Below are 27,114 nucleotides of genomic sequence, written 5' to 3' on the forward strand. Positions count from 1 at the left end.
TTGGCAAACTTGGATATATGGATCTCTATTGTGTTATCTAAGTCATTAATAAATATAGTGAATAGTTGAGGCCCCAGCATATATCCTTGTGGGACACCACTAGCCACTTCACTCCAATTCGAGTACATACCCATTATCCCCACTCTCTGTCTTCTCCCACCTGACCAATCTCCTTACCAGGTCAATAATTTGCCTCCAATTCCATGAGCTTTAATTTTAGCTAACAGTCTCTTATGTGGAATCTTATCAAATGCCTTCTGGAAGTCCATATAAACTACATCCATAGACATTCCTCTGTCTATGACTTTAGTTACTGCCTCAAAAAAAATTCAACTTTATTTGTTAGACATGACCTACCCTTTTAAAATCCACGTTGGCTCTCTAATCAGCTCAAATTTCTCGAAGTGCGCAGTCACTCTGTCCTTAATTGTAGATTCCAATAACTTCCCCACAGCAGATGTTAAACTAACAGGTCTATAATTTCCTGCTTTTTCTCTCTCTCACCTTTCTTAAATAGATTTGCAGTTTTCCAATTTAAAAGGGACAATTCCTGAATCGAGAGAGCTTTGGAAGCTTATGGCTAAAGCATCTGCAATTTCCTCACCTCCCTTTAAAAACCCTGGGGTGGAACCAATCAGGCCCAGGGGATTTGTCAGTTTTTAGTGCCTTTTTTTTAATACTGTAATACGTATGACCCCTGGCCTCCCCAGCCTATCTAATTAAAATAATTTGTCGCTATGAACACAGTCTAGTTCCTTGATTATTTTAACCAACTCTGTCAGTTTGAAGATTCTCTGAAGTTTTAAGTCCATTTTTCTCCCACAGACGCAATCTGAATCAGAAACTGCAGCTCTGTTTATTTTTTTGTCTCTTGGTCCTGTTGAAAATTAGTTTCAAGCTGAAATGTTAACTGATTGTCAATGAGCTGCATATTCCAATTCACCCAGCTCTGTCAGTGACACTAAATCACGTGACCTCTTGTGACAATGTTGCTGAGGACAACAAGGATTTCGCAATTAAAAGCTTCTGTGGTAGTCCTTTTATATTCTGTGTGTGGATAGTTTTAGCTGTAGAAGCTGGTTGGCAGTGTTATGCCTCCTGTGCCTTGCAATATGAAGAGGAAGCAGTTTGCATTTTAAGCAACAGATTAAGCTGTTTCATAACAATGAAAATTTATAGGTAGAACTGAAGTGACTTGGCATATGTGGTATGGGAATGACTCCTTATGAGAAAAAAAAGAACAAAACTCTCACACCTACCATGGTACTAGAAAATGACTGCTTTGGAGAAGGAAAAAGGCTATAAAGGGTTAGGTGCATTAAGATTAGGCAATGTGGAGAGGATGTGTAAGCACATGGGGGTCGATTTTGCAATGGTGGCAGGTTGGCTGCGGGGGAGGGTGGGTGAAGGTACATGTGGCAAACCTGCATGAACAAAACTTACCGTTTCCGATGCGATCGCATGTTGATTGCTGATGATTAACGTCCTTTCGGGGTTTTGCGCCCGGCAACCAGCCTGATTGACAGGATGGCTGCCGTCAGGAGCTTCAACGCGAGGTGGGGGGGGGGGGGGAGAGAAAGAAAGAGAGTGAGACATCATCTGGCACTGGGCTGGAAGACCAGGGGTGGGGGGGGGGGGGGGGGGTGAGGGGCGAAGAAGGGGACATCGGGGGAGGGGGTGAAGAGGGGGACATTGGGAGGACATTGGAGGGGGGTGAAGAGGGGGAGATCGGAGAGGGGGACATCAGAGCAGGGTGCAAAGATAGGTTCATTTTGTGTTTTAACTTCCTTCTATGGTTTTATGTAATTTATTTAGTTCCTTTTTCCCTGATCCAGCCTGGTTTCATCAGGTGTGAATCAGAAGCGGTGGGCAAGCCTCCCAGGTAAGTTAAAATTCATTACAATTACTTCATCTGTCACAAGTAAAGTGCCTTAAGTACCTCAAAGAGGTACATTTGGCTCTTTAACTGTCATCCCGCCGGCTTTAATTGCCGACGGGACTTCCGTTTTCAGGTCGCCCGCATACAGGCGGGTCCCTGGGAAACTCAGTAGTCGGCGGGTTGGAGCCGACTTACGAAGCTGAAAGGGATTTCCACGGTTTTCGGAGCTCCCCCGCCCCCAACGCATCTGTAATTTCCCCCTAAAATTGAGCCCATGATGTCATGATCTAAACTCCCGAGTTGGTGGAGTGGCTGTTCATCGCTGATCTATGGCTGTATTGAGCCATGTGGGTCAGTATTGCTCAATGGATCACTTTCTCCTATGGTGCAGCATCCATTCTCATGTGCTCATGTACAGAGTAATGAAATGAGGTTCACAGCAGAAAATAAGTTCTCAAATCGCTAGGTACTGCCTTGCACTACAGTCACTGCTCTGATGGGACAAAGGCCATCGACCTGAGTTGATTTTTTAAAAGGCCTGTGCTGTTGATTGTAAGATTGTTGATGAAATGCTGTCACATATCAAATAGTTAGGAGTTGCTAATGTTTTCTTGTGTCTCTGTCTCAATAGCGCAATGCACACAATTACGCACCATGATGTTTATATTAGTTTCACAGTTGATTTAACATCAAGTGTCATAATTAATAATGTTTACAATTAATCTCTGCAGTGCTGCTGCATAAAATAAGATGCATTATCATATTTGAACACTAATTTGCATTCATCAGATTGAAATACAGCAGCTCCAGTGGTGGTGATTTGGAGGCAAGTGTTTGAGAACAAAAGGGGAATCTTCTTTATAAATCTAGTGCAGAAGCCAGTGGGAGAGAGTTCTTCAAAACACTTTTTTGTTGCATTTTTTCAACCCCCTACGGTGGCTGACACTGGTGATATTTTTGTTTTAAAAAAAACAGAGGAACTGTTGTGTATCTGAATTTCCACATAATTCTAAAATGTTACAAAGGGAATTGCCTGTATCTTTATTGTTGCCTCTCAGTTGTCCCTTGTTCCTGTGTTTCTTTATTCTTCAAAACTGCTGGTTAGAGGCAGCCTGGGAACAGGCATGTTAAGCAGAATTCCCCCCTGCAGTCACATCATGAATTCAAAGTCTTTTGCACAGCCACTAGCCCCATTTATGATGTCACAGTCAGTCATTGGGGAGTTTTCAAACCGCTGTTTGTTGCAGTTTTCAGCTGCAAGTAGTCGTGACTGCTTCGCTTAGTCACTGCTAGTCAAAAGAAAGAGTTCCTCTATTCAGACCACTTTGGAAATAGAGATATGTTTTAACATTGTTTATTTTTATTCTGATCGAATATTTTTGTCGAAATCATGAGTGCTGATTACCTCATCAGAGAAACCAGCTGGGAAGCAATGTTGAGCCCATCAGTGCGAGGGAATAGAATAAATATTGTGGGGGAAAAGCATTCTGACTTTTGAATGTTTTTAATTTCATTTTCACAGCAATGGGAGCTGTGGATCTGGCTGTTGAATAACAAATTGTATCAATTCATTCAAATTTACTAGTTTTCTTTCAATGCACATCAGAAGATTTGAGACCCCCACTCATCAGTGCTGTGAAATGAATACTTGTGGCAGTCCGTGGGGAGCAGTGAGGGAGTGGGCTGCCTTTCCCTTGAATCAGGTACTGGTACAGTCAGGTTGATGGCTATGGTATTTCTGTCAGGGATCTCTTTAATTTGACAGGAGCTTCTCCCATGAGAATGACTGGAGTCTTTTTATTTCAGTCGTTCAGTTATTCAGTGCTTTTCAGCCGATACAGTGATTACTTTTAAAAGAAGATAGATGTACCCCACTTGTTAAGGACCTGCTGTGAAGTCTGTTTTATTTTGGTGAGATACTTTTTGTGCTCTTTGTGAGTCACATATGAGCTCTAAATTGTTCTAGGACACATGATTTCTTATCCACACCAATGACCACCTCCACTGTCCCTGTCTGCTGATTCACTGATGATTCCACTCTGCATTTATCAGCTTCTTTCAGATTGCACGACCTCAGTGCATACTACCTTCATTCCTCTTGCAGCATCACAGTTGAATCATTAGACCTTCATCTCTTCCACGCTCTTCAATTAAAATCTTGTTTTCAATTCTTCGGAGTTACTGTTTCATCTAAATCTCATGGGTTCAACCACAAGCTGCCTCCTTCATCCCAGTGACATTCTTGGATTCATCAATCTTCTCTCATTTTAGATGAAACTCCCACATCTCCACCGTGGCTCAATTTGCTTCCAAGAAACTTTGTTTCCTTTTTCATGTCACAAATACTTCTCTTCCACTCAACAACTCTTAGCTCCATATAAAACCTAAGGCATGAATATTGCTTTCATATCTGGGATGTTCTTTTCGCATCACTCTCCCGCACTTGGACAAGGTATAAAAAGAAAATCTTGTCACCTGCTAGATGAACCTTCTCTCGCTTCTAGCTTCTAACCATCCGCTCTCCGTTATAATCTTTCTTCCGTTTCTCTACTTCATCATTACTACTATGGTCATTAGTGTTCTTACTAAATTTTTCTTCAATGTTTCTCCTAACCCCTATACGCTCCTGCACAGTTTGATAGTGTAGACGTAGAGAAGATGTTTCCACTTGTGGGGGGGACCAGAACTAGAGGCCATGAATATAAGATAGACACCAATAAATCCAATAAGGAATTCAAGAGAAACTTCTTTACCCAAAGAGTGGTAAGAATGTGGAACTCACTACCAAAAGGAGTAGCTGAGACAAATAGTATAGATGCATTTAAGGGGAAGCTAGATCAGCACATGAGGGAAAAAATAATAGGATATGCTGATAGGATTAGATGAAAAGGGGTTGGAGGAGGCCTGTGTGGAGCATAAATGATGGCATAGATCAGTTGGGCCGAATGGCTTGTATCTGTGCTATAAATTAGTTCTGTGTCTTCATCCACACTATGTTGAAATTTCAACTCATGGCACCATCTCCTATTCTGACTTTTCTTTCCTAGCATTCTGCAATTCCTGGTTTCCTTGCATCCAATGATGTGACCCTTCATCTAGGTTTCTCAATTTAGTAATCAAGTCATTCAAGGTGGGACGAAGCATGCGATGGATGGAGGATTTCATTTCCTTAATGTTCCCTCAGCAGTTAACCCCCAATATAGAACCATATTCAGTAGTGAGTCATGGTTAATTGTTGTACTACAGACTAATGCCCACTATAAACTGGATTGAAACTGCTGCAAAACCGTGTGTCAGAACTTTCTGTGTAATCTCACAGTTTGAAACCTGAATTATGACGATGACAATTTAAATGTCTATTTAAACTAATAAGGATCTGTTGTGAATCATCTCCATTGATGCTGAGAAGGTACAAGAAATTTGGCAAGTGAGAACTATTTAATTCCAGAACATGATGGAGCTGTTGTCCTTCCTGAGCCATAAAGGTGTTGGACGGTACTTTGGCCAGCAGTATGTGGCATTGATTAATCCTTCTGCATGTCTGCTGCTGTATTTCGCTCCTGCAGGGGATGCAGTCAGCAAGGACTTTTTGTCTTTCTCAGACAATTCCAGCCAGTAACAGGGGTTTGTGTCAATTTTGAGGAGAGAGGATGAGTAGAATACCCATCATTATCGACAAGTGAGGTGATGATTTTTCAGTACAAATCATGTCATTCTGCAGTGTTTTTTTCTCCTCTCCACTCTTATGTCCTACTTTCCTGAAAGTATTGACTCTTACTGGGGTACAGAATCGCAATCCCCCAGCACCCATTCCTTGTGTGTTTGCCCAGTCAGTGACTGTCAGCAGGATATTCATCCATAACAGCATCACAGCCAAGTGCAGTGCTGTCCTACCCCAATACCCATAGGTTTACATTCTAGCAGTAATCACTGAACATCAATCAGGAACAGGAACACTTTCTGATCCCCAACCCTCCTCCTCCCCTCTACACTCAGCTTTTAGTCCAGGAGCAGTGAAAACAATTGTAGCCCACCACTGCCCCAAATGTGATATATAGGGCCCAGTATCACACCACACCTTTATTCACCGCGCCAGTGAGCCTTCTGTTTATTGCAAGTTTAAACTAAACAAAAAAGTAATTTTTTTTTGTGGTGCATGTTCACTGAGTGAATGGTAATAGGATATTAACTCATGAGGCATTACTGGGGGATGCAGACAGACACGCACCATAAACTGCCCCAAGGTATCGGAGCAGGAGATCGTTGACACTCTGGGGATGATTTTAGGAGGTAATTGCGGGTGCATTGGGGGTGGGGGGCTCCGAAAATCGTGGAAATCCCGTTCAGGTTCAGGAGCCAGCTCCAACCCGCCGACTTCCGAGTTTCCCAGGGACCCACATGTGCGCGCAGGCGACCCGAAAACAGAAGTCCCACCGGCTTTAATTGCCGGGAGGGGATGTCCCCCTCTTCACCACCCCCCTCCCCCCGTCCGATGTCCCCCTCTTCACCTCCCTCCCTCCCCCCCCCCCCCCCCCGCCCCCGGTCTTCCAGTCCAGCCCCCGATCTTCCCCTCTCCCTCCCAGTCCAGCGCTGGATGCCATCTTGCTCTCGCTCCTTCTCGACGCCCCTCCCCCCCCACCACCTTAGCGTTGCAGCTCCTGACGGCAACCAGCTGCCGGGCGCGAAACCCGGAGAGGACGTTAATCATCGTCAATGTGCCGGAATCGGTAAGTTTTGTTCATGCGTATTTGCCACGCGCACCCCCCCCCCCTGCTGCCAACCTGCCACCATTGTCAAATCGAGCCCTCTGTTCCTCACCTAAAGGGCTGGAGCAGTCAGCGCTGATCCTGTAATTCACTAAGAAAATATCAAACACCGTTTGTGAACTGCAGAAACATCTTGAAATTGGCAATAGTGTGATTAGTGACAAAAACAAGCACTGATGGCACAAATAATAAGGAGTGTGTGACTGAGGAGTGAATTAACCTCATAAATATAACATTTTATATTGATGTGTTCATTCAGTTGCACTTAGCTGGAGAAGAATGTTAGATACAAATTACCGTTCTCTTTATTACTACTTTGTGTTGCTGAAACAGTGGCTCAAACATGGACTGAATGCAAAGAAATCATTTTGGGTCCTATAAAGCTGATGGAGAAACTTCATCCTAAAGCTGCTGATATAGTAACCAGTATCTGAGACCCACCAGGGTTTAATACTGTAGTGAAAGGCCTGGCTTAACCTTGCCTTGATTCTGCCCTATGTTCCTCTCACTGCGGGACCCACCTACAGTTCATACCGAACGCTGTTGCTTGCTCTGAGGGTGTGCTCCACCGACTTAAAGGAGGAGTGTACCTCTGTGAAATGGGAAAGGTTAGAGGAGCAAGTTTCTCTCTGAACTGAGTATGGGGGTTAGTTGCGAGAGTGCCACTGGTGCACCGGGAGAGATTACAAAGGAAGAGTTCATCTGCAAAAAGTGGAGAGGTTCTCCGTTAAGGGGAGGAGGTAGCTCTAAGAAGAGAGCAGAATGGCCCCTCAGCTAGATTTTGGGAGAGTGATAGTTAACAGGCGAAGCAGACCACGAATAAATCCAGAATCATTTTTTTAGATTCAAAATTTATCATTGCTGAAGTTAAGTGTTTTAAAATTAACCAGAATGCACATATTTAATGTAAAAATTCAAAATTTCATCGAACAGCAATCAGATGTCAACAACAACAACTTGCATTTGTATAGCGCCTTTAACACAGTAAAATCGTTCCAAGGCGCTTTACAGGAGCGTTATCAGCCAAAAGTCCAAACGTAAGAATGCTGTATCTGTAACTTGTCAGTCACACTGTCACAATGGCAATCCATCTTGGCCATTCCCTATCGAAGAGTGAGGGAAAGCCTGTCTGGGGGAGGTGGAAAAGCCTCTCTCTTTCCACACCAGCTTAGTCAATCATTGAAGAGTTGCCTCGGAACACTGTCTGTGAGCTGCATTACCCCAACCTCCAAACAATGTGGGAAGTGGCCAAGATGGGTATGGAGGGGAAAAGAGAATGAGTAAGTTGTGGAAAAGGATTGGAACAGTGAAGTACGATACAGTAATGGAAGAAACTGTCAGTTACTGAAGGTCCACTTACAAATTTTGTCAAATATAAAAAGGAAGAAAATGAGCTACTGGCAAAATAACTGTGATTCATGATGCCTGTCATGATGTGCATTAGCAACACTTGACAACCAAAATCAATACAGCTTTTTTGCAAGACAAAATTAATTTGTATCTACAGACTACAGAACTGAAAGGAGCATTTTTACAAAACTGAAGGAAGGAAATTCAAAATTAATTGCATGTAAAAGTATGATTTGAACTCTTATAGCTTATGGCTGTCTCTGGATTTCATTTTGTTAATAATAAGGTTATTCTGTCAACTCACAGGGGGTCCTACTGCCTGGAATATTGTTACAAGGTGCCAACTGACTCCTCATCCCAACAAAACACAAAGCCACTGCTATTGCCTCTCTTAATTTTATAGGCCAACACTTCCACTTGTAGAAGTGAGAAATGTGTCTCGTATTCTGGTCCAGTGCCTTAACATTATAATTTTCATTGGAAACAAAGCAATGGGAGTAGGCCGTTCAGCCCTTAGAGCCTAATCCGCCATTCAATTAGATCACTGTTGATCTGTACCTCAACTCCATTTACCCACCTTTGCTCTGTATCCCTTAATTCTCTTACCTAACAAAAATTTATCGATCAGATTTCCAATACATTTTGTGGAAAAAGTGCTTCCTGATTTCACTTCTTAATGGCCTGGATCTAATTTTAAGAATATGCCCTCTTGTTCTGGATTCCTTCACCAGAGGAAATAGTTACTCTTTAGCTACAACAACAACTTACATAGTAAAATGTCCCAAGGTACTTCACAGGAGTTGACAAAAGTTGACACTGAGCCAAAGAAGGACACATAAGGACAGGTGGCCAAAAGCTTGGTTAAAGAGAGAGGTTTTAAGAAGTATCTTAAAGGAGGAGAGGTAGAAAGGCAGTGAGGTTTAGGGAGGGAATTCTAGAGCTAAGGGCCTAGACAGCTGAAGGCACGCCTACCGATGGTGGGGTGAAGGGAGTGGGGGATGGACAAGAGGCCAGAGTTGGAGGAATGGAGAGTTCTCAGAGGGTTGTAGGACTGGAGGAAGTTAGAGATAGGGAGGGGCAAGACCATGGAGGGAATTGAACACGAGGATGAGAATTTTAAAATGGCGGCATTCGGAGAACGGGTGCCAATGTAGGTCAGCAAGCACAGGGGTGATGGGTGAATGGGACTTGATGCAGATTAGGATACGGGCGGCAGAGTTTTGGATGTGCTTAAGTTTATGAAGGGAGAAAGACGGGAGACCAGCCAGGAGAGCATTGGAATAGTTGAGTCTGGAGGTGACAAAAGGATAGACGAGGGTTTCAGCAGCAGATGGGCTGAGGCAGGGGCAGAGACTGGTGATGTTATGGAGGTGGAAGTAGGCTGCCTTGGTGATGGGGATGACATGGGGTTGGAAGCTCAGCTCGAGGTTGCAAACAGTCTGGTTCAGCCTGAGACAGTGGCCAGGGAGGGGTATGTTAAAGGCATGTTTTTGCTGCTGCAAATTTGTCCCTTCACTTGAGAAGATTGTGAATCAGGGCCACAACACTAATTTTGAGTTGATTTGATCTCTGGTTTAAGAAACATAAGGCACAGAAAGTATCATTTCAGCTGGTGAGTACGTTGTTCATGACCAACTAATTTCAAGGTGGAGCGGAAGGATTCCTCAATACAGCGACTTCATGCTCACGATGGGATCACTGGGGGAGGCGTTGCTGAACTGAGACATGAGCCCCACCCTCCCCCACCCCCAAAATATGAGATTGAGGGGAAATCCGCCCAATATCTCCTCCTGCACGTCTCCAGCAGTCCGGGTACACAGCACCATTAGGAGACACCCGCGACCAAGTCATATGACTTGCCGTTTTTGTCCGGGAATGATGGGTGGATATTGGAAAAAAGTGGGAAAGAATCCCTTTTAGTAGCAAAAGCTTTGTTTTCCAGTCCTGATTCCTTATTGGTGTTATTTGTACAACTAGCAGACACTAGACAGAATATGTCACACAGTCTACAAAGATTATGTAATGTCAATGAGGTAGAAACGGTTGGAAAGAGACAGGAAATAAGGTACAATTAAGCTGAAGTGCAGCTCAGATTTATTTATTCGTACTGTGTTGCCCATAATTACCCTGAGATCTGTCATGCTTTTCTCTTCTACTTAAACCTTGAGCTGCATCATTTTCCCCACGGTAGCTTCTGGTTCGCTGATCACAGTTGTTTTTCATTTAAAATGAGAAAGTGCTGAAATCTTTTTTTAAAAAAAAAAACACCACAATTAAAAAGAGCTAAATCTTTAAAGTATTAATCAAAGACTGCTACAAACTTTACATTAGTCAAGTAGGGAAAAATAAGGAGACCCCTGAGTCTATAGATTCCTTAATACCAGAGGCAAATTAAAGCCAGATGGAGTAGTCAGATATCAGGGTACATGCTAGGTTTAATTATTATCAAATTCAGGGAAGGAAAATGCTCGACAACAATTCCAATGAATCTCCATGTATTTGAGATGCAGGTTGTTAATGTACAATGCACCTGGGCTCTTGTTGTTAAAACCTTGAAAGAGAATTCCAAATCAGATGATAATAAACTGACGGTACCACCTCAGAGACTTTCTTTGCCCTTTGATCTGTTAGTCAGATAGACAGCAGGCGAAAGGAAGGAGACAGAAAACAGCCTTCTTTTAATAGTAATGCACTGTAAAATTATACGTCTGTAAACTACGGACCAGCTGGTTACTTACATAATCTGTTTTTAAAAAAAAACGATTTCCCAATTTTCTCTGCTCTCCTGAAGGCACTGACTCTCAAGCCCAAGAGGCCATTCTTCATGAGTGAGCCTTAGATGTTTGTAGTCTATTCAACCATAGGGACTATCTTTCCTCCAGATGGTTCAGACCAGGAAGCCCTTAGGTTCTGCTTTGGCCTGTGCTGAGTTAGCTGATCCCAGCTGCGGCAACAGTAGGCATTCATACATTTGGACTCGGTGTCCTTGGCTTGAACAGGAAAATAATTGGCCAGGGTCCTTGTTCCCGAATACTGTCTGCTGACATAAGAAATGGACAATAGGATGTTGGCTGGGGACACAATGAGGTTAGGTTTCTAATGTGAAAAGATGAGTCAGCAGATTATTCTGTGAATGTCGGCCTTTTGGGTAAGGTATCAGAGGGCTGGCAGCCTCTGTGCAATTGCACCTCAGTAAGGGCTCAACAATTCAGGATGGGAGGGGTTGAACCATTTACGGAGAAAATTGGCCAAAGATTAAAAATTGGAGGGTTCACAGCTGAACCCAAAACTGTCTTTCCCTTGATGTCTGAACATGCTCAAGGTTCCACTGGAGGCAGTAAGTAGTTGGAACCCGGGCTGATTTATTTTTTGATGCTTCCCTTCTCCAGGGACACTATGACCAGTTGTATTGCACCACTATTGGCCTAGCTGACTTTGGCAGTCTGATTTGCATAAAACAGTGCCACACCAGACAGTACATGTGCACACTGAGTGATCAGGGGAGCTAATGGGTCATCTCAACCAGGGTGTCATAATGATGTCACCTGCTCTTGAGTGCTGCCCATTGCTGGCAATTCGACTGCTGATACTGTCCAAAGACCTCTGCTAGAAGTTGGACCTGTGTGAACATCAGGAGGAAACAGGATTGGAACTGGCTATAATAGGTCTCCATTTTGATGAAGCCCACTGACATACAAAGAAAGGTCTCACTTGGTTCAAAGTACCAAAGGGCTGTCAATACCTGCAGAATCGTATCCGTGAACGAGTCACCACCCTTGGGAGATTAGAACATTTGAGAACTAGAAAATCTTTATCTCGGTTTTCTGTTTTTAAAAAAAACAATTGCTTATCTCATTCAAACTCACTTGAATTGAGTTAAAATTAAATGACTTTTTTTTCGCAGGAATGTTAAATTTCTGAGTCCAGAAAGAGTCAGAAGCAGTGTTCCTGGAACAGGCATTAATTACTGAAAGCAGTATTCCTAAGGAAAAAAACATGTTTAATCACTGTATGCCTTTCAGAAATTCACAGTCATCTTTTTCACAAGAGTGCACCATGTGTTAACACAATCATCAGTCTATTTAAGCATTTATTTTCAGATCACCCATTTATTTCACTGTCTTTTTTTTGTAATGTCAAAAATTTTAATCGGAATATATACGTTGACATAAGGTTTCTCCCCAAAACATAATTTGAGGGATTTTACATGATGATTGTCAAATATACAAAAGACACTATAATCTACGAGGAGCCTAACAACGGCATGAGCTTACTCAGATCCCTATTTCATTTTTTTTGCCTTTTTTGGAACGTGAGCCCCTTTTACCCATTTTTTCCAACTCTCAATCAGTCCTGACTGAAATTGGGAACTTACTGTTGATGATGAAGTTAATTCCATTCCAGGAGTGTTGTGCTTCTAGAATCTATTCTGTCAGACTTGCATTTTAATTTTGTGCACCATTAAAACTCACTAACCTGGAGGGCATTTGGTTTAATGTTTCCATGCAATCGTTTTGTATAGGTTTTGTACTGTAGGACTGACTCCTGCAACAGTTACCAAATCATTTCACCATGGTAACTGCCAGCTCATTATTTTGTAATTGACTAATTGTAAGGTTATTACACTCGACCCATTGCGAACAACCACCAGGAGTTCCTATTAATGTGCAATAAAGCTCAGTGTTAAGAAAAATAAATAATAAATGAAATGGTGTTTTCTGAATCTCGAGGTTTCTATATAATTTTATTGATTTTGTGAGAATGTATTACTGGTACACAGAAAAGGCATGAAATCTTACTTGACCAGAAGGATTATCACACAGTGCTGCTCAACTATGTCTGTTGTCAGTAAAACTAAAAACAAAACTGACACTTTTTAGTTTTTTCTTTTCAAAATGAGTTTACAGCTCCAGTTTTATGTTACTTTACCCTCCTTCTCCCCCACCAACACAAGATTCTGAACTGCAAGAGTACAGGAAGAGGAAGGGAGGGACAGTTGAATGGAATGGAAAATTAGACATGTCTCTGGGTGCATCTTGCACCTGTTAGAGGCCAGATTGAGTGTGACATTGTTGGTTAGAATGCCTAATGGGAAAGAAAATAAATTGCTCAATGTCCAGCCATTCTCAACAAATAACTGATAAAGCACTATCAGCGGCACATTCTGTAAACGTTATGCTGTGATGGGGTTTTAAAGACAATCTTCATTTTCTTGGAGATCTTTCTAAGCACATTCGTTAGCAAAGCTGCTCACTTCATCGAGCTTTACCGTTCCACAGGGATCAAAATAAATGTGACTTCTGTTCTTGATGCATGTCTCTTCCATTGTGTCTTAAGGTAGGAAGCCAAACTGGTGATGGGACTCAGGTGGTGGTGGTGGGGTGGGGGGTTTGCTTTTATCACTGAGGAACAGTACTGATGCCCTTTGCCCTCCTTTCAACCAGAATATGTGGGTGAGAAACAAAGAAGTCACTCATGTCTTTGGCATGACTTGAAGATTGGGCAAAAACTCTGGCAAGCCTTTGAAGGCGTATTTCTCGTCCATCAGGAAACGATGAGCAACACTTAAGATTATCTGTCATGTCTGTCCTGCTGTAATGTTTCCAAATAGAGGGAACATTCATTGAATTTGCAACACCAAACAGGAAAGTTGGTTTCAATGTTAAATAGATGAGAGAAAAGATAGAAAAGCAATATTTTACTGCACAGCCCATCAGACCACTTTCAAGAACAGCCAATGGAGAAAATATGTTTTCATTATGTATATTTTTAATATCTGCCATTTCTTCTTGTGCTGAAGAAAGTCTAGTTGCATTTTAGACCTATTCTTAGTCACCTTGTCTTTTTATATGTTACAGGTCAATTGAGTTAAGGACAAAGACGGAAGGAAGGAAGGAAGACTGTGACAATCGAAGGTGGACCATTTTCTGTGGCACTTTATACGTGAAAGGATATCCATCTTACATTCAGTACTGAAGGCCAAACACGCCCACAGGTAATGACCTGCCTTAAACTAGCCAAGTGTATGTCACATTGTTGATTGAACATAGAGAATGGTTTGAAGAGTTGGTAGTTGTGTTGCCTTGCTACAGGCTACTGTGGAATTTTTCAACCTTGACCTGATAATTTTTGTATTTTTGAGGGAAGTTAGTTGTTTCACTGAGACCGGAGATTGTGTTGCTCAACCTTGCTGTATGATCTGTGCTAGCTGTTAACCAAAGGCATGTATTTCTTTGAGAATGGGTGCTGTCTGTAGATATTGGATAGACATCCACCCATAATGCCTTATGTTCTTATGTCACTACAAGAAAGCAGGCATTATTTTTCTTGGCAGTGAACTGACCAGTAATAAATGCAGAGGACTTGATCCCATTTTTACAAATGTTCATCTCCTGTATTTGTTGCTGTTAATTCTACCTCAATTGCTATTCTTCTATACTAAAGTCTGGCTTTAGAATGAGGATTTCTGTCATGTGAAATGATTTGACTATATGGTACTCGAATTGTTTGAGCTCTGTTTAAGGAAAAAAGTGTCATGTTACATCTTAGTACTGACAAACCAGGGCAGTTAATGTGGTCCAAGTACTGTCCCACTGGCACTGTGCAGGTGTTACATGTGTCTTCACATAAATGGCTAACCAATGGATGTGCATGATCTGCCAAATGCATCATTTTACTGGTGCTCTGGGCGTATCTTTCCGGGAGTGCCAAGGCTGTTTTATCAGGTGCCAGCAGCCAATGAAGGACTGCTGGCAGTCTGTTATGCACTGGCATTTTCCTTCAATGGGGAAGGGGGGGTAAGCAAGTGAGGCCATAGGGGGCACCAGTGCCAGAGGGCAAAGGGTGCTTGGGGGGGCCCAGGCAGAAATGCCTAAATTATTCCGCTTCAGAGCCTGTTCCCTATGGCCACTATGCAGTTTCAGCATTGCTTAGACACTCCAACAACACTATGAAGTATGTGCTTCATTTAAGTACAATTCATGGCCTAATGAACTCTTTTTATGCCTGACATTCTATTGCAGCAGCTGAATTTTCCAGCACATTGTAGGCTTCGAGCCTCTGCATCCACTTTTCTGGGGAGTGGGTGCCTGACTTAATCCAGCACATCAGGCACCTGTTGCAATATTATCATCCCCACAGTGTCATGACGAATTTCTGATCTCATCTGCATTGTCCAACAAGGGGGGAAGATGGAAAGGAGGCCCTGGAGATAAGTCTAGCATTTTCCATGCTGGAGGATGGGGGGAGGAACACAAAAATAGTCAACAGGCCAAGATGTTGCTTGGGTTTCCTGCTTGCTACAGCAGCTCAAAGCTGGCTGCTATTTCCTCTCCTGTTGGGAGAAAATGGTAAGGAAAAAGTTAGAAGTAAGCTACCTAAATAAAGACTTGAGGCATTAAAGTTAAAAAGAGATTGCGGTGCTTTCTGTAGTTTTCACCTTCAATAATGGATGGGATCAACTGGTAAATCAAATCAATTTAATCTATGTTTGACCCTTTCATTGGCATAGCGATAACCTTGGGTTTGAACTTCCAAGGTAGCACGTATCCGAGTTTACTGCTTGAAAATTGGAAACAGTAAATAAACAAAGATCAGCTCTTCCAACCATATTCATGGGAGGATTAAAAGAACGCAGGTGCAACATGTAATTTTTTTTTTCTCATTTGAAGAATAATCACCATCATGTCATTGATATTTTTACATCATTGCTGAATCTGATAGCATTTGTATCAAGGCCATTGAAAGAGGTCTGCAAATGGAATGTGTATTTGAAATGTTTTATGTTCAACTTTAAAGGTTGCTTGCTGGAATATGCGTTGAACTTTCAGTCTTTAACCTGAAGGAAAGAAGCTAGTAGTCTGTGGTAGGCTGGAAACTGCTGTTCTTCCATGTTGAGCTGCAGAAATTTGGCAAAAGTCCTCGCAAGAGGTGGAGGAGTGATTTACTCTATTTGATGTGCAATGAAATTATGATGCCATTTTTGGGTTTGTGATTTGTTGTACATAATGCATGAGGGAAATGCCCCCCTCCCCACCCCTCTTTATTTTTGTTTGCCTACAGAAGAGGCCAGAGGATGTAATGATCTCATCACATCCGGTGACATTAACTGCAACATTTTTTGATCGCTGAAATCCTTGGTTTTGGGGTTGATGATGGCAGTGAAATGCATGACAGAAAATACCAAGTTACAATATCAATCTGTAAACACAGGAATAAGGTATCATTTGTAAATTTTAAGACAAATCAGTGAAATTTTATTTCCCTTGAGATTTTGATCACGGTTTAAAAATGGCATGACTGTTGACAGTTTGTGCCTTTGATACAAGTTGGTGTTGAGCTCTTCCAAATCAGATATTCCACAGGTTTAACACAGACCAGAAGTCTCAACTCTGCCTCAATAATCTGAAGCACCCCTGACTCACCAATGTGGCATTTACATTTGCTGAAGTAAACATGCTTTTGGCCACTCTGAATGAGATTTTAATTAGTGTCGAGTTACAGGTAGTTTTGCAGTTTGCATTGAAATCCTGCAGAAACCAGGTTGAGACTGGACTGAACGTATCCAATTTGCAGTCAGCAGTATGTGGAGATTTTCATCCCATCAGTCTGTACTGGATTTGAATTTGCGTCCCACAGGTGAGGGGATAGTGCTGTGATGTGTCGTACTCAAGCTTAGCTTCTTAACAAAGACTTGTTTAAGAACTGGTTATCTACCCCTTCACTTTGGTTTCTTCTACATGACTAGAAATATAGTACTTACCCTATATAAGGCCTTGGAACATTCACATTTAAAATACTATATGGAGTTTTGGTCTCCTCACAAATCGGGGATTTTGAGACTCTGGATAAGGTTCAGAGGAGGACCAACAGAATGATGTCTACTCTGTAATCAGGATGGGCTCAGGGAAATGGGGCTTTTTTTCACTGGAGAAACATAGTCTTTGAGAAAATATGATTGAGATCTTCAAAATGATGAAGGGAATACATTCTATTTGGGTTGTTAGATTAATTGAGCTAGATAAAGAGGAGAGGACATGGGGACATCAGTACAAAATAAGAAAACATAGAGTTAGGTTAGATTGCAGGAAGTATTTGCTTTCACAGTCATTAACCTCTAGAACATGCAGTCAATATGGACTTGCTACAGGCCTTCAAAAGGGAGCTGGATGAGCTCTGTTGTCATCCCAAGTTATAGAAAGTGGATAGGTTAACGGGGATTAGTGACATCGGTCTCCAGAGGCTCACTTGATTGTTTTCAGGGGTAGGAGAGGAGCATTCTGTAGTCTTTTTCTAAATTGGTTTAAGATTTTTTCTCTGTCGTTTTTTTGTCTCTCCCTGGAGATAGCATGACTGGGATGGTGGGTGAGGGGTTGCGGTTGATGGTGCATGTAGGTTACATATATCTGAATGGGACGGGCCAGATGGACCAGCTGTTTTTGTATGTTTGTATCACACCGCTTTGCCACTTAATTTTTTTACCATTTTCTCCATTTGGAACATTCTCTCTTCTGAGCTATGCTTCATCATAATTCCTAACTGGCCTTTGTAAATCTGTACTGCTGTAATTTAGTTTGGCACAATCTCAAACTCTATACAGTCTGTTAAACTGCAGCAGATTTATCCTTTGTTTATATTTCCTTTCTTTACCTGTCCTTTTTGTTCGCTCAACCGTTGGTCATTGTTTAAATTACCTACCGCAAATCCCATTTACTGCTGATGCTATAAATGCTAGCTTTGTCTAGTTGGACAGGATCTCTGAGATGGCTGAGTAAATTCTGGAGCTTAAATTAAACTGATGTGAAGCAAATGTATCCAATAAAATGTGGGTTTTATAACTATTCCTGTGTATAAGTCATTCTCCAACAATCTCTCTTTCACTCGTAATCCTATGAGTCGTATAAGCGTATAAACTGTTCCTCTATATTTAGAAGCCATCATCCTCAAAGTGTTTTGACGGTCTAGGGTTTTTTGAATAAAGGATCTTGTTCATATAGAAGGCCAAACATCCAAAAGGAGGCTTCTGTTATATTTGGGGGTAGGGGAGGAGGAAGGGGATAAAAAGTAATTTGAGTTTCACAGAAGTGAGCAAATTCCTTGAATTTTGCAGAATGACAACTAGTATTAAACCTCTTGAAAATAGTAACTGCTCCATTACAAAATTGGTCTTCCTCTCATAAGCTAATTCATGCAACATTTTGAATTTTACCGTCTAATGTTCCGAGGAGGAAGGGACATCTGTGTCATCAGTAAAGTGGGGCTGAATGGAGAAGTTGCAATTTAGCCTCCCCTTCTTAATACCAGAGGAATGTGCTCTGGATGCTACCCCATTGTGGATATGGCTTCAGCTGCCTCTCCTTGAAGGTGTTTTCTTAAACCAGGCAAAAAAAAATATTTATTCAATAACCTGTCCCCAGTTTTCCCATGACTCAGCTAAACTTGCTAGTGCAAAATCAATAGCCTTGTATGTGCACTGCTATACTGTGTCAAAATAGCTAGTAGCATTTGGGTGAGAGGAGGGATGAAAATTCTTAGGAAAATTGAGCCCATGGGCATGCAACTGTTCACAGGCAGGTGGAGAATGTCTGTTTGAAAACGGCATCATCTGTAACTAATTCTAGTTTTTCTCCCCCTCGATAGTCTTAACCTTCATTTTTTTATCTTTTGCTCCATTTCGAGCTGTGAATGATGCGGTATGGATTTAATCTGGATTCGTGTTTGAGCAACATGCTCGGGTCTGTCTGTTCCACATCAGTCTTTGTGATGTGTGTAATGTTAGAAAGATTCACTCGGGTCCAGTGCAGTTTCTTATTGGCTAATGCTTTGCTGCTGTAGCCAAAAGAATGAATGTGTGCGAGCCATTGCTCACAGTATCTTGGATTGTAGACACTGGACAATTAGTCATGAGAAGAAAGGACCAAAATTAGCTGACTGCTGGTGAGAGCTGGCTCACTTGCCAAGGAGAAAAAACAAATGCTTTTCTCAGAAATTGCTGTTATCTCAAGTTCACCTTTGCACTATTAGTGACCATTCTCAGGTCTGACACATTAAGAATAATGGATATCTGGGAGGGAGCTGTAGTGCGTAATTTAACAACAACAACTTGCATTTATACAGTGTCTTAAAAATAGTAAAACGACCGAAAGCGCTTCATAGGAGCATTATCAAATAAAATGTGATTACGAGCCACATAAAGAGATATTAGGACAGATGAGGTAGGTTTTAAGGAGCATCTTAAATGAAGGTAGAGCGACAGAGTGGTTTAGGACGGGAATTCCAGAGCTTAAGGCCTCGACAGGTAAAGGCATGGCCACCAATGGTGGAGCGATTAAAATCGGGGGATGCGCAACAGGCAAGAATTGGAGGAATGCATAGATATTGGTGGGTTGTAGGGCTGGAGGAGGTTACAGAAATGGGGAGGGGCGAGGTCATGAAGGGATTGAGAATTTTAAAATTGAGGCGTTGCCGGATCGGGAACCAATGTTGGTCAGTGAGCACAGGGGTGATGGGTGAACGGGGACTTGGTGCGAGTTAGGATACAGGCAGCAGAGTTTTGAATGAGCTCAAGTTTATGGAGGGTGGAAGATGGGAGGCCGGCCAGGAGAGCATTGGAGTAGTCAAGTCTAGACGTAACAAAGGCATGGATGAGGGTTCAGAGGGTTTATATAATAAATAAAGATGACTTGGCAGTAAGTTATAGAATTTAATCTAATTGAGGGTTATAAATGGTTTATGTGTAGTACAATGGAATGTGGCAGAGAGTTTTAGGCTGTAATCTAATTGAGGGGTTTGGTTCCTTCATGTATATAGAATAATAGGTATCTGTTAGTGAGTTCTAGTCTGTAATCTAATTGAACAGTCCAGTTTATATATAGTACAATGGACACTTGGAAGCAAGCTACAGGCTATAAACTAATCGAGGAATGACATGGTTTATGTACAGAATAATAGATACTTGGCAGTGAATTACAGACATGAGTCTCATCATGGAGTGCAGATTAGAAAAGATATTCATCAGTGTCATTTTTTAAAAATACTGTTTTTAATTTTATGGATGGCGTCATTATCTGTTTTGGGTTAGTTTTTATGTCAGCATTTCTTCTTGGTGGCAGACTTGGCATTCCCTATCTCCTGCTCCACTCCCACCATCCCACCATGAGTTGAAATATTCCACCTATTGAGCTGTGTCACTGAGATAGCATCCAGTCAATTTTGTGTTGGCACAGTTACAGGTTGTGCCCAGGTTATTCATTAGATCTCAGTATAAACCTCACATCCATCTATGCTGATGTTACTTCAGCTGGTTCCTCAATTCCCCTAATAACTTGATTAGTATTTGCTGTTTAAAAAGGTGATTTTAAAGGAAAAATATGAATAAATCAAAGCATGGTAAAGTTCATCGTAGCTCAACACCACAACTTTTTAAAGGGGTTTATTACAATGAGAGGAGGGGAGAAATTTTTTTTTTTTTTTAAAGGGATGCTTTCAGCAGGATTTTCCAGTGAACCTTGTATTTGGTAAAGACCATTAAAAGAAAGAACTACTTGCACTTGTATAACACCTTTCACAACTGCAGGATGTCTCAAAGTGCTTTACAGCCAACGAAAACTCTGCTGCCCATATTCTAACTTGTATCAAGTCCCACTCACCCGTCACCCCTGTGCTTGCTCCCGGTCCGGCGATGCCTCACATTTTAAATTTTCATTCTTGTTTTCAGATCCCTCCATGGCCTCACCCCTCCCTATCTCTTCCAGGTCTACAACCTGCTGAGATCTCTGCGCTTCTCCAATTCTGGCCTCTTGCGCAGTCCCGATTTTAATCGCTCTGCCATCAGGAAAATGCTGAAATCCATTATTAAGGAAGTGGTAACAGGGCACTTAGAAAATCATAATATGATTAGGCAGAGTCAACATGGTTTTATGAAAGGGAAATCTTATTTAACAAATCTATTAGAGTTTTTTGAGGATGTAAACTAGCAAGGTAGATAAAGGGGAACCAGTGAATGTAGTATATTTGGATTTTCAAAAGGCATTTGATAAGATGCCACATAAAAGGTTGTTACACAAGATAAGGGTTCATGAGGTTGGGGGTAATATATATTAGCATGGATTGAGGATTGGTTAACAGACAGAAAACAGAGAGTAGGGATAAACGGGTCATTCTCAGGTTGGCAGGCTGTAACTAGTGGAGTGCCGCAAGGATCAGTGCTTAGGCCTCAGCTCTTCATAATCTATATTACTGACTTAGATGAAGGGACCGAGTGTAATGTATCAAAGTCTGCTGACGATACAAAGCTAGGTGGGAAAGTAAGCAGTGAGGAGGACACAAAGGGTTCGATTTTAAAAGTAAAAAATGGTGGGTTGGTGGCGGGGGGGCATTGAAAATTGCCACCATTTCAGACCCGCCCCCAACCCACCCATTTCCGGTTTTCATGGAGGCGGGACGAGTGGCAGGCGGCCAACCTGCTCCCAGGAGGCGGATTGGGCCTTAAAACCTTTCAAGTAGGCTTCAGGCCTCCATTTTTCACTAATTCCCTATTTTAACCCCGGGGGGGCCGGGATTCCCTGGTCTTCTGTTTTACGCCTCGTGAAAGGAAGCGAGAAGGCCTGAGACTAACAGGTAGGTGCCTAGAAAGGCGCAGCTTGTGGGCCGGGAGGAGGAGGAGTGCTTCCCCCAGGTGCAACAAGCCTATCTGCACCAACTTCCCCCCCCCCCACCCCACCCCGATCATGGACCCCTCCCCCTCCCGATCGCGGACGCCCCCTGATCCCGCCCCGTGACTGACCCCCGATTCCATCCCCCTTGACTCACGACCCCCGTGGTAGGAAGAATAGAAAAACAGAATATTTTTTAAATGATGAGAAACTATTAAATGTTGGTGTTCAGAGAGATTTTGGTGTCCTTGTACAAGAAACACAAAGTTAGCATGCAGGTACAGCAAGCAATTAGGAAGGCAAATGGCATGTTGGTTTTTATTGCAAGGGGGTTGGGGTACAAGAGTAAGGAACTCTTACTATAATTGTACAGGGCTTTGGTGAGACCTCACCTGGAGTACTGTGTACAGTTTTGGTCTCCTTATCTAAGGAAGGATATACTTGCCTTCGGTGGGGTGCAACGAAGGTTCACTAGATTGATTCCTGGGATGAGTGGGTTGTCTTCTGCGGAGAGATTGAGTAGAATGGGCTCTCTAGAGTTTAGAAGAATGAGATGTGATCACATTGAAACATATAAGATTCTGAGGGGGCTTGACAGGGTAGATGCTGAGAGTTTGTTTCCCATGGCTAGAAAGTCTAGAACTGGAGGGCACAGTCTCAGTATTAGAGATTGGCCATTTAAGATTGAGATAAGGAGGAATTTCATCACACAGAGGGTTGTGAATCTTTGGAACTGTCTACCCCAGAGGGCTGTCGATGCTTAGTTGTTGAATATATTCAAGGCCGAGATAGATAGATTTTTGCATTCTAGGGGAATGAAGCGATATGGGGATCAGGCAGGAAAGTGGAGTTGAGGTCAAAGATCAGCCATGACCTTATTGAATGGCGGAGCAGGCCTGAGGGGCCATATGGCCTACAACTGCTCCTATTTCATATGTTCTTATGTTCTTAATCCTGTAAATGCTATTATGTGCAATGAAATTTGAAAGGCAAGATGAGCTATATGCTATGGTCAGTGTTTTGCTCGCACATTAATACTCCTTTTCTGTCTATTGCCCTTGTTCATGGTCAGTTTGAAAACTGGAAATATTATACATGTTTTGTTCTCTTATTTAAAATTCAGGAATGAATTCTTGTCTTTCTGGTTCCTGTGTAAAAGATATTTAAAATTTAGAGCATTGATTTACTCAGTGAGGTACTTACCTCTAGATCAGTCCAGCATGCACAAGCTCCTGCTCAGCTGATTTTGTAGTTCTTTCACTTGATGTTTTGCTCATGAGTAAGTTACTGGGGGTGGGGGGGTGAGGGGGAAGAAAGAGCTACCTACCATTTCTGTCTAATTGTTTAAATTGCTCAAAAGTTTAAATTGATGCATCTGTCATTAGGATCACATTCTCTATATGTGAATTACATCTGTGTAATTGTTTCTCCTCTTGAAATTTGATATAAACCAAGTATTGTTCAAGGGGGAAAAAATATTTTTCAGCAATAATTGATAACTAGCAATTGATGCGGGCATGAATTGATTTTATGCCAAGCTCCTTGGTGAAAAAACTTCACTCCTTTCTCCAATACAGTATTCTGTTCATCACGCGCTGACTTTTAAAAATATATATATTTTATACGGACCAAGGTTTAGAAGTTATCCTTTCACCTCTGGGATCTGGCGTCAAAACTAATTCAGAATGATGGGCTGAAAGTTTCTCTTCTGCTGTCATGACATCATGTGAAACAAGTTTGCAGCAGTCTGAACCCAGTTCCTAGTGGTGCAGAACCACAACATAAAAATAATGTGATGTGACACAACTTGGCAGCTTCATTCAAAGATCCTGTGAAGGTTGCTGGTGTGGGGAAGTGTCAAACTTGTGCAATCGTGTGTGCTCTTTTGAGGCTGGTATTTATTGGAGCAGAGCAAAGAGAACTTTACTTTGCAAGTCAACCTATGGTCGATTCTGACATGGAGAAGAAAACTGTTCTGTTCCCCAGCACTGGCATCCCTCACATTAATACCAAAATACATTTGGAAAGAAAGATTTTTTTTTTATTTTAATTTCTGTGTTCATCAAAGTGAGGAACTTTAGTGATGTGGAATAAATGCTTCTAATTTGGGCATCCTGTGTCAAAATCAAGCACTTTCAAGTCAGGCATAAGATGCCTAGAAGCAGAATACATTTTTTTCCACTCTATCCTAACAATATGCTTTAATCATACCCTCGGGAGAGCACTTCCTACTGTGCCAGTTGAGCATTTTTTGCACCTAATTCCTAAAGGCCTCTCTGAGATTATGATTGCCCACTTAATGTGCTTTCTGCTGTAGCCTCAACACCCACGAGGAATTGGAGGGAAGCTGCTTGAAACCCATTTCGAATAAGACCCTTGCAGTTACCACAGTGAATATTCATCCTAGTTCTGCTGGATACAAACTCTGGTCCCATAGTTGAAGGGCGATGCATTAATCTGTTGCATATTATATCCTGTAACACTTGGTATCAAGCAGTTTCACTGCTGCATAAGTGTTCAAAACCCTTCTGCAGTTATGACCATCAGTAACTATGGCTACATGAATATATACATACTCTTTTAATCTCAAGGTTGAATACTCCCATGTGCTTTTAGACTGGGAAGTCCTTGAATAACAAGTAGACTCAAAAAAAATATTGGTTGGCACTAACATTCAAACATCTAATAAATCTAACCGTTACATAAATAACCCTCTGTCCCTTCCTGTCCATTCAATTCACACAACTAAAAAAAAGTCTTGACTTTGCACCCAAGATTGCAATATCTATCAAAAATTTGTTTCTTGCAATACTTCAGTGACTTGGCCTCATTTCCTCGTAGTTTCTCAGTCAACTAAGTCAGGAGAGCTATATTTTCTCTGATTATGTAGTAGATCTTACCTCACCCATGACCACCGATGGAGAAAAACTTTTCTTTTCCCCAAGTCTTGTATGCTTCCACTCATTGTTTGCCCAGTCTGTTGAGTGGCCACTCTCACTTGTTCTGTCAAACCTTTTGGGAGGCAAATTCCATGGATACAATACTACATGGGTAGCAAACTATCATTGATGACAAAATGTTCTCCACTGACTTCAAAAACGAAAGTAAAACCATTTGTAAAATATATAATGGTGAAGCAGAGTGTTCGATCAGTACCCGTGCTTGCGTGCCTGTGTTATGCAGGAGCTTTCAATCTGTGTGCTTGTGGTAAAGACTATGCCTGCACACAATGTCATTTTGTAGTAAAACCAAAGGACTTTGTCGACTCTTAGCTGATAATTATGGAGATACAAAATGTACCAAAGATTCAAATTAGACCTACAGACAAACTTGGATTGCTCATGTTCATCGATTCTGGCTCAGTTGAGGGTAGTCTTTAACCTAAAAGGTTTTACAGATCGTGAGGTGTTGTCCAGCCTGAGGTGAGACCATCACCATTTGTAAATCTGAAACTCTGTCTGGCTTAGTTATCCAAAGGAAGTAATTGTGCTAATTTATTTTGACTGCGAGATTGAATATGGTGATTGGGTGTACAGTCGTGGGGAGTTAAGGACAGACTGTTTGAATAGCAGTAGCATATAGCAATCAATAACACATTCAAATTATCATTGAAAATTTCTTCTTAAAATGTTAACATGAAGACAAAAGTGCCAGTGATTCTCTGTGCAGTGAGTTGTAGATCTCAATTTTTCTAGCAAATTTGGGATTTTCATGAAGTGGGTGCTTTTCCACAGGGTGGGCAAGGAAATCAGATACAGAGGAAGAGCCGGCCTGGGCTATTCTCTCAGTCATCTCTTGTGCCATGGTTGCAGATCAGCACATTCTGAGCACTGGTACTGGGTGACCTTCCCACTCTTGGACAGACTACTTCTGCTGTTCCCTTTTAATAGAGAAATTGTAAATGCCTCCTTTATACATTTACACTTTGGCTATGAATATCAAACAATAGAAATTGTTCCCCTTGTCAGATATGGTATATGTGTGGGGTGTTGATTGATGAGGAAATGAAGATGCGAAGTTATACCTGAAGTTTTATCCAATGTAGGATGTAATTGATAACAAATTTCCCCCCCAGCTTGTAAATTATCACAATTCTGTTTGTGTAGATATAGAAACTCCCCAAATGCTCATATGGTTAAGGCAGTAAGTTGCTGAGCCATCAAACAGGAAGGCCCCAGATCTGTTCCAAGTTGGCTCCTGACAGCGGCAGTCATGGTGATCGAATTGGCCTCAGTGGTCATGAGTTAGGGAGGAGAAAATATTTGGAGAGCATTTTCTGCTCCTGATTCTAACCCAGCAACAGAAGCTGTCAGTGCAAATGTGTGGTTATCAGGTAAGGGCAAGATCACATTTGGCTGTGATGCTGTTTGCAGTCAAATACCCTGCTGACACTTGGTATTTAGGCTCACACATGAAGAATGGTCATTCCAAGCCAAGTACTGGAGGGCAACTGGCATCCTTGGAACTGTACCCCAACAAGCAGTTAACACCTTCAGAGAGCAAATTGGTAGAAACATGAATTTTAAAAAAATATATATATAGAGATATATATAATAGTTTTTGTGTCTAATGCCCCAGGTTAGTAACCGGATCCATTAACTTCAATCAGAATGGTTGCAGGAGCATTTCAGAGTCCTGTCTGACTCTTGACCTGTTGGCAGTAGTGGCTGCATACAACCATCTAAACATGCAGGATGGCATGTTCTGTGGAAGGTTTGTGTGTTATGACTGTGATGGATTTCACTGAGCAGATTCTGTAGGGTTGGCTTCCCTAGTGGGAGGAGTAGTCTCCTTTAACAGTATTTAATTATTTGGTAGGCAATTACTCATTTTTACATACCTTAGTTCCCAAAGCAGCATCAGCCTTGACAGACTATTATGTGGGATTCCTATATACACATAGCATACACAGCAGCATTGGACCCATTACTTCAAAGGTTCCCCATCTGATTAAAGGGAAAGTGTTGCCACAGAAAACATTTAACGATAGCTGTACATGAAGAAGGAAGCAGTAATCAGTGCATGAAGATCACATCTGCCCCGAAATTGTGGGGAGGGGGTTGGGGGGGAGGAACTCAACTTAAAAATAAACCGGGTCAGATTTTGCATCTGCTGCAGTGAAAATGATCCAGGATGGACCAGGATGGAAGCAGAACTGTTGTGTGTTTAGAGTGTTTTTTTTAAATTGAGCTTGCTGAAAAGCTCTCTGGCAGTGCAACTCTGCTCTTTTGAGGACCTCTATCGTAATTTTAACTAACTCTACAATTTATTAGTGTACTGGCAGAGAAAATCCTCCACCAAATATTTTTAAGCATGTATTGCCATGTTGAGAAGAAATCCACTTCAAAGCTTTGTCGTATTTTATCACTTGAATGGTGGGTAAGACACCTTTAACTATTTTATTTTCGGAAGGATGATGTCACTATGGTTGTACTGTGGCCTGTAGCTCTGATGTTAAGCACGTTCA

General features: G+C 41.8%; 1 protein-coding gene across 1 annotated transcript in view; it reads left to right on the plus strand.

The window, feature by feature from the left end:
* tenm2a (teneurin transmembrane protein 2a) overlaps positions 1-27,114 on the plus strand; it is a 1,632,827-nt gene that overhangs the window by 371,187 nt on the left and 1,234,526 nt on the right. The window contains exon 4 of the mRNA XM_067996099.1: positions 13,854-13,990. The gene's annotated coding sequence lies outside the window, so the exon portion shown is untranslated. The remainder of the gene's footprint in view (positions 1-13,853; positions 13,991-27,114) is intronic.

The sequence above is a fragment of the Heptranchias perlo genome, chromosome 14 (assembly GCF_035084215.1).
Source record: "Heptranchias perlo isolate sHepPer1 chromosome 14, sHepPer1.hap1, whole genome shotgun sequence".
In the NCBI taxonomy this organism is placed as follows: Eukaryota; Metazoa; Chordata; class Chondrichthyes; order Hexanchiformes; family Hexanchidae; genus Heptranchias; species Heptranchias perlo.